The 9,024-nt window shown below is 39.2% G+C and overlaps 1 protein-coding gene across 2 annotated transcripts in view; it reads right to left on the reverse strand.

The window, feature by feature from the left end:
• Window positions 1-8,640, reverse strand: part of pkig (protein kinase (cAMP-dependent, catalytic) inhibitor gamma) — a 34,792-nt gene extending 26,152 nt beyond the window's left edge. Inside the window, exon 1 of one of the 2 annotated variants that reach the window (XM_052091857.1) lies at window positions 2,531-2,675. The gene's annotated coding sequence lies outside the window, so the exon portion shown is untranslated. Of the gene's footprint in view, window positions 1-2,530; window positions 2,676-8,429 lie in introns of those variants that run through there. The other variant, XM_052091856.1, reaches the window with a different exon arrangement.
• Between the last annotated feature and the right edge of the window lie 384 nt (window positions 8,641-9,024).

The following is a 9,024-nucleotide window of genomic DNA, read 5'->3' on the forward strand; positions in this document are numbered from 1 at the left end:
TTTGTTTCCTATCGTAGTTTAATATGCAGAGACAAAAATAAGGAAACAATTTGAAGGTCGATTTCCCCATAAAAGTCAAAACATTGCTCTGTTTGTTTGCACATCCTGATCAGTCTAGCATAGCAACATTGGCTGAACCAATAGGGTTAGTTAGGGGTGGGATAATTTGTGTTTGGGGAAACACATCTGAAAACAGGCTTTTTTTTTTGTAAATCCATTTGGTGCCAGTGATGCAGAAACTAAAACAGAATTCGGTTTTCTCTGCCTTTATCAAGTTAGATTCGATACTGGTGGAATCACAGATTCAGTGTGCATTCAGTTTCATGAGAAAATACTTGACAGCCGGAAGAAAGAGTTGAAAACTTGTGAGCCAATTCAATTTTCAAATGACTGTACACAAGTTATGAAAATTTTTAAACATTTAGCCAATTCTTTCATTCAGTATTTATTATACAAATTTTTTGACCTCATAAAAACAGAGCCCACATGGAATTTTTGTAAAAATGCATGTCACATATAGGACTATTGAAAATGAACTAGAAGTCAAAAAGGCATGAAAAATGGTGGAATACATTTTAAGGAAATGGTGACCAGTTACAGAAATACACCTTTCCTCAAACATTCATTTAAATTTCAGCCTAACATCTTAATGCTCTTGTGCTATAAAGGGCAGACTGTTGTCAGTTTGACAGGACCTCGTTACAAACATCCAATTCTGCTCTTGCATCAATCAACACATGGCCTTAATAGGAAGCAGGTGGTACGCCTGTCCTTGTCGTTTATGTCCTTCTCCTGCCACTGCAGTCTGACTATGAGACAAGGAGGACAGACAGCACCTTACTGCACTCACTTGTGAGGAGACAGACAAAAGGTGGACCTAATAATGGGGTATACAGGCATATTCATTATGTTGAATACAGAACACAACAATCTATTATCATGGAGTGCTGCAACGTCTAATGAAGTTTTTGAATATGAACATTTAAAGTAGAACCTGACAGGATTTTTCTCCCAAAATGAAAATACTAATTTGACCTGGAATATAAGAAAATTAAGTCATATGGGTTTGGAATGACACGAATAACGGTAAATGAGAGAATTACTAAATTTTGGGAGAACCATCCCTTTAAGTAAGTGTGATTGCTTAAGGGGCAGTTTCATGAGAAAGGGAACTCAAAACTTAAAATCAACAATGCAATAAAAGCATTTATTTAAACCAAGCTACAAAAATGCTTCGTTCTCTACTTCCGCAACTTCCCTACATCACTAGGGGGCCCATTAATTCATGACTGCCTCTACAGTGAAAAAACATCAATGCCTACTTTACATCCTTGCACCCCCATCTGGATTATTTTTGTATATAAACATACATTAAACAGATGTCATGTATCTCACACCGGTTTTAAAAAGACATTGGATACGCGTTGTGTAAACTCTGAAATTTTGTTGTAGAATGTTGTGTGGAGTTTATCATTCTCTTCCATTCGGGTTTCAAATATGCCTGAACTTGAGGGGCTGCGTGAAGTTAGACAATCATAACAGTGGCCATTTATGTTGGTATTTTTAGGAGGCACTTAAACCAAGCATTTCAGATAGAGGGCTAGAGAAAGAGTGGAAAATGGTCAGATTTTGCTGAATTATGACTGTTTTTGTGTAAAATAAAACTGTACTATCAGTGGACATCAGGGAAGTAAATTAAATTATTTTAAAATATGTATGCCATGACCCCTTTAATTAGCCTCTGGCGTTCAAGGTCATGTATTAAACAGGCCTTAAACAGTTTTCCTTTCTAGTTGAAAAGTCATAAAATGTTAAACCATAAACCGATTGGCACACATAGATTTTTGCTATTTCGCCGATTTCATTTTATATGTAAACACCTGTAACAAGAATTCTTACTGGCTTATCCAATGTGCGCAATTGCTGTGACAGTTCATGTTTTGACGTCAAAAGCAGAGAATAGCCTGAGGATTTAAATTCTTATGTAATTAAGGTTCTTGTATTTTTTGAATAAGGCAATTTTTGGTCATTATAAGAATGTTGATGTGCATGTAAACACACTCAATGGCCTACTGGTCCACCTCAGGGTTTGTGGGGTGTTTTGTCCTCATTTCAAATAGACCCAGAACTGATTATTTTAATTAGCTACAACTACATTGCAACGGAAAAACTTTAGCATTAAAAAAGGAAAACTGAACATGCTTTAAAGTGTCCTGCTAACTTTATTAGCAGAGTTTTTTCATAATGCACATTATTCGATAGTTTTATAATTTTGTCACATGAAGGCGAGCTCTTCCTTGGCAACCCAGTGCCCACAGCTATCAAACCCAGATACCAATTAAAAAAAGAACTGTCCTGGACAAGCAAATGAAACTGAACAGCTGTTGAAGTCTTAAAGACCACCTGTCACTGTATGTTTCCTCTCATTGCTGGCCCCTTCTTAACCCCATCTCACTTCCAATTATCAATACTTCAAGCTAACAACCATTATCCAAACTTACAGTCACAGCAAACAGGTTCAATTACTTACCAAATACACGCCGAACGCTAATGACATGCTGCTACAAAGCTCTCCAAGGACCTGAATAAAGGCAGTTTTATTTTACTCCACATGAGAAACAGAAAGCAACATCCTCCTCTCCTTGTGTTTAGAGACAGCCTCCTCTCATTCTCGATTTTCTCTGCAGCGAGTGGATCCCACACAGCTGCATCACGCCTCTCTCCCACAGATCAGGGAGGATGTGGGCGTTAAAGTGATTTGATTTGCTCGGAGTTGTGAAAGGAGGAAAACAAGCCAAACATATCCTGAGAGCAGCTTTCAAACGTTGCATGACAGCTTGAATTAATCTGACCAGCAGCTCTGGCCATATTGCAAGAAAGCCCCACTGAACTATTCAATGTGTAAAATTTCAATTTCAAGAGAACAGTGGAGGAATATGCGTTTAATGGCCTAATTTAATGTAATAATAATTAAACGTGTCAATCCCTGTGAAGACCCCTCATTGAGATAAATTTCATTTTAATTATATTAGGCTGAAAAATGTAATGTGCAATAACAATAAGCTCTCCCAGCAAGCTATAATGCTGCTTAGAATTGCTGCCCAGCAGTAATGTCAAAGTAATAAGAGTCTTCTTAATGAAGCCATGAAGACATTTTAGTAGTGCAATTTGATCAAAGTATTTGTGAACATCAGATTATATATTAAGAGTGGCTGAAGACAATGACTAAAATGTTGAGGATTGATCCATTTGATCCACTCAAGCTCTTTATTGCCTTGAGGAGATCTTAACTTGGCTGTATATTTCATGCTAATGGTAACCTCAACAGTTCTCCCAGCATGCTATAAAAGGAGCTGAAAATTGCTATCAGCCATAACAGTAAAACTAACAACAGTCTCTTGATGAGGGCCTGAAGTTATTGTTGTGCAATTTGATCAAAATACTTCTGAGCATCAAATGATTTCATATTCCAAAAAATTAAATGAGCTTTTAATCCAAACCTTTTCGATGGTGTGTACTTGTACTCACTAATAGCCCTTCTTCACCAAAATGGTGATGGTTCTTGTGCAGAGCCTGTATTTGGCTGGTTAATGGCCGGGGAAATCTGGAGCCTATTGCAAGTGCTTTTCCACTAACTTGAAAGCCGAACGGCGACCTAATAGTTTTACGTGACTACCTTAAACATTAACAAACATGCCGCACGCATCACATTGTTTGTGTAGCCTACAGCTACACAAGCTGGGGTGGAGATTAATTATATTTGAACGAGATGGGGTGATGAGTGACATCACAAAGCCCAAAAAAAGAACGCTTAATATCTCAAACACCAAACCAGCACAAATGTTCATTTTTGTAGCACAAATCAGCACAAACATAGCAAAAATTAGGCATAGTTTTGGTGATTATTTCATTATATGGGGTGCCAACTTCACGGAGGTATTTTTGTGGGTTTTTTTATTGTTGTTGTGGAGTGAAGTATTCCTTGTTGCAGACGGTAGCTACTGTTGTTGTTGTAGTTTGGAAAACTACCTGGTGACGAAACATAATCACACCCTCCACTCCCTGACATAATCGGTTTCGGTATATAGACCAGCAAGCTTTTGGGGCCTTTACAGCGGTGGAAATGCCCGGAAACAGTTTGAGAATTCACACAGGCCCAGGAACCTGCCCCCAGAACCATGTTGGTGGAAAAGGGCTATTAGAGACCCCACAAATAGCCTGTGCTTTGAGCCAACAATAGCAAACAAATTTTGTTTATATTTATATTTTAACTTTTTATTTTGGGCCTCAATACTCTCCAGACCAACCACAGAAATATTTTTTAAGATAAGAGATTGAAACAAAAATAAACCACAAAGGCTCTCCATGGATACTGTGTCATAATAATGGCTCAAGTACTCATGCAAATTTTCACTTAAAGCAAAGAGCCTGAGAGCACTTACCAATCAGAGTGCTGCCAACAGAGCTCAGATAATGCTTCTGCTACATCACTATGATAAATGATAATAGTCACAACACTCCTCTGAGTACCACAACCTAGCATTTCATCAACCTACTCTTGTGGAGGAAGCCAAGTGAATGATGACTGGCTGAAAGAACGTCTTTTGCTTCAGAGGCCCAAAACAGCACTTGTTGTAGAACAACAATGTCTAATAGAAGAAAAGGCACCAGCAACATTTTGGACATACAGTACAAACTGACAGTTTAAGTTATATGTCAGAGTCCACTCAGAATCAGCTTCAGACACAACAGTCCAGATCCATTTACACAGCTCACATGACTATGAAAAATTAAAAGGATGACGACAACAATGCACTGATTGTTCAAGATCGTTTTGCTTTAGATTGTTCATTGTTGATGTGAGACTCAGCAAGTCTCCCCATTGAAACAAATCCATGATGTATTTGAGCTCCAGCGTCCCGCTTCCTGCCCTGGCAATGGGTCCTATGAATGCAGTAGCCAAAACTGACACTTTACATAAAAAGTATAAAGCCCCACATTAAAAGCCACTGTTGTTGAACAAGATTTAACCTTTAAAAAGTGCAATATTTTTTCTGTACTAAAGCATAAACTTATAATATTTTATCAGAGATTTAGGAAACATGCCAAGTTGAAATACTGGCTTATGAAAACAATGGTATTGCTAGTATTTTCTACTTTGAAATGTCCTTTTGGGGTTGGAATTTCAGTTTGCGTTTTGGCCTGTGTGATCCCGCCCACTGCCCATTTCCCAAAAGTATTTCTACACTCCGGGTTCCAAATCTGAAGAATGTTAGCGGGCAAACTCAGCGTGCTGCAGCAATGGAAGCCAGCAATACATCTAGCTAATATTGACAGAGTTATACAAAAAAATCCACATGAACTGGTTTATAATTGGCAAACAATAAAAATATTGCAAACGTAAACATTAGCTGATCAACTTAGTGTAAGGTTCTTCGCTTGGCATTGTCAGTTTGCTCGTTCCTGTTGCATGTCCTCAACCTGAGCTTCAAGTCTGGGGAGGAGGATACAACTCTCCAATATTTTGAATTTGGACTGCAGTACCCATTTTAAACGTTTGATGTATGGCGTTATTTCCCTGTCAAATGTCGAGAGCGCATTATTGTAGCGCGAAAGTACATTAATGTTATGCGCGAGCGCGAATCCCTCTGCTCGCGCGCGGAATATAATGCGTCGAGCGCGAATCCCTCTGCTCGCGCGCGGGAACTGGGCGCGCGCTCTCAGATACACGCTGCTCTTGAAAGAATTTTCTCTGCGCTCGCTCAGAGAATATGCCTGCACTTAAAACGTGTTCATTGCAATCGCGAATCTCTCCTCTTCGCTTAAAGTAAGCGTGTTTGTGCTTAGACTGTGTCCCGTGCGTTCGCGCATGCCCAAGTACTCTTCTCTTCGATTTCTTTCTCTTTGCTCTTGGCATAAACGCTGTCAAAACGGCAACAACCAATCAGAAAAGGCTTCAACGACTGACCAATGAAAACGCGACATCGTACATGGAATCTTATTGGTTGATATTGAACCGCACATGTTCATGTGTTCAATCAAGACGATTCAATTCAATCAAGACGAGCCGAGATGGATCCGCAGAATCGACGATCTCAGGTAAACAGTTTTATTTGTTTTGATGTTAAATATGTCAAATGTATCTTAGAAATGTCTGGGAAGAGGGCGATTGGATTATTTTACATATAAATGACCTAGACTGTCAACCACATTCATACTACAGGCGCTATGCCCATTGTAGTGAGATTTTTGAGCCAAATAGATTTGAAAGCCGATTCCAAAAGGCAAAAATAATATTTTACGTCTGATAATTAACACATTGTCTCGTGCAATCACACCAGTGATTAAACATTAAGTACGTAGCGAGATCAACTGCTAAATTAAAATCTGAAAAAAGACTTGGGGGAAAGATAAGGTGGCAACATGCCCCGTAAAATTATGCTAGTCCTATATCTATTATGGCTGTCACGAATGAAGTGATGTGAAATGAAAAGTGTCATCTGCAATAGATTTTCTTTATCGCGGATTGCAGCGTTGAGTGTTATAACGTTAATCAATCACCCACTTTCTGTTGAGCTTAATTAATGCAGTTTGGCCAATCAGAGGCATTTTGATTAAAGGACAAGTTCGGTATTTTACACTTAAAGCCCTGTTTTAAGATCGTTTCTGATGAAATAGAACGGTTAAGATTGAAAGATTGGTTAGGGTTAGACCACTAGGAGGCGCCTTCTGGCCCATATATATCTGCGTCTCATATTGACGCTAAAGGGTGCCATGTGCGTTGGTTTTATGACGCCTTGGTCCAAATTTTAATCTTAACCGTTCTATTTCATCAGAAACGATCTTAAAACAGGGCTTTAAGTGTAAAATACCGAACTTGTCCTTTAATCAAAATGCCTCTGATTGGCCAAACTGCATTAATTAAGCTCAACAGAAAGTGGGTGATTGATTAACGTTATAACACTCAACGCTGCAATCCGCGATAAAGAAAATCTATTGCAGATGACACTTTTCATTTCACATCACTTCATTCGTGACAGCCATAATAGATATAGGACTAGCATAATTTTACGGGGGCATGTTGCCACCTTATCTTTCCCCCAAGTCTTTTTTCAGATTTTAATTTAGCAGTTGATCTCGCTACGTACTTAATGTTTAATCACTGGTGTGATTGCACGAGACAATGTGTTAATTATCAGACGTAAAATATTATTTTTGCCTTTTGGAATCGGCTTTCAAATCTATTTGGCTCAAAAATCTCACTACAATGGGCATAGCGCCTGTAGTATGAATGTGGTTGACAGTCTAGGTCATTTATATGTAAAATAATCCAATCGCCCTCTTCCCAGACATTTCTAAGATACATTTGACATATTTAACATCAAAACAAATAAAACTGTTTACCTGAGATCGTCGATTCTGCGGATCCATCTCGGCTCGTCTTGATTGAATTGAATCGTCTTGATTGAACACATGAACATGTGCGGTTCAATATCAACCAATAAGATTCCATGTACGATGTCGCGTTTTCATTGGTCAGTCGTTGAAGCCTTTTCTGATTGGTTGTTGCCGTTTTGACAGCGTTTATGCCAAGAGCAAAGAGAAAGAAATCGAAGAGAAGAGTACTTGGGCATGCGCGAACGCACGGGACACAGTCTAAGCACAAACACGCTTACTTTAAGCGAAGAGGAGAGATTCGCGATTGCAATGAACACGTTTTAAGTGCAGGCATATTCTCTGAGCGAGCGCAGAGAAAATTCTTTCAAGAGCAGCGTGTATCTGAGAGCGCGCCCAGTTCCGCGCGCGAGCAGAGGGATTCGCGCTCGGCGCATTATATTCGCGCGCGAGCAGAGGGATTCACGCTCGCGCATAACATTAATGTACTTTCGCGCTACAATAATGCGCTCTCGACATTTGACAGGGAAATAACGCCATATTGATGTCAATGTTACATATTACTCCTTTAAGTTGGTCGGCTAGCCTGGAAGGCTTGTCAGTTGACTGGTTTTAAGTGGGTTTTCAGCAGGGTGTTTTGCCAATTAATGCAAAACACTTGGGAAATGCGACTTGTAAACAATGACCAGAGGTGGCGCAAAAAAAAAAAAAAAAATTTTAAAAAAAATCACCGGACCACCTTTGATTGTCTTTACAAACAAATACTTGACTGAAGGTGCACTTAATTATTTCCTGTAAATTGACAGACTTAAAAAAAATATATATAATCATTTCAACATAGTCTACTCGTACAAAGAAGCATCACGAAACACCCTAAAACTGGAATTTGACCATAGTCCTTGAGTAAATATTTAGAAAAATAAATGTTGTGGTTATTTTCTTACACTGAAAATCGCCTGCTCTTTCTCTACCGAAACTATGTCGGCTGCAGTCGACCATTATTGCAGCGATACCACACTGTAACGACCACTAACCTTGATCCGCTTCACTTTCTTCCACTTGTTACTATGCCATTCAGTCTTTGTCAGGATTCCCCTTAATTTCGGAAAGCTCCACACTCTGTTAGATTAATAGATTACTTGATCTGTTCCGTCGAGAGCCGCAAAACAGCGAGAGGAGACCCCTAAATCCAGCCTTCTTCTGACAGGCAATTGAACACAATGAAAAAAAAGGGACAGGGCTTTAAACATCTGTTTCCAAAATGGAGTTATCCCACAGCCAATCACACTCCGTCTACGCTCTTCCCAATAAAAGCTCTTCGCTTTGTTCACGTGGAGCTGTTTGCATTGTAAATGTATGTACTGTGGCTTTGAAACATTTGCGCTTGATAATTACGGGGGGGGGGCTAACGGCAGTTTCCGCCGAAATACCACACTACAGCTGTGGTAACTTGGCATCATCCATCGCAGTCATCAAAAAATTAAGAAGCTGAACATAATACATGAAATATTCTGAAAGCTTTTTGTACCGTTTAAAGGAATATTCCAGGTTCAATACAAGTTAAGATCAATCGACAGCATTTGTGACATGATATTGATTACCTCTGAAATAATTTTGACTTACCCTTCC

Source organism: Xyrauchen texanus, chromosome 25, assembly GCF_025860055.1.
Source record: "Xyrauchen texanus isolate HMW12.3.18 chromosome 25, RBS_HiC_50CHRs, whole genome shotgun sequence".
Taxonomy (NCBI): Eukaryota; Metazoa; Chordata; class Actinopteri; order Cypriniformes; family Catostomidae; genus Xyrauchen; species Xyrauchen texanus.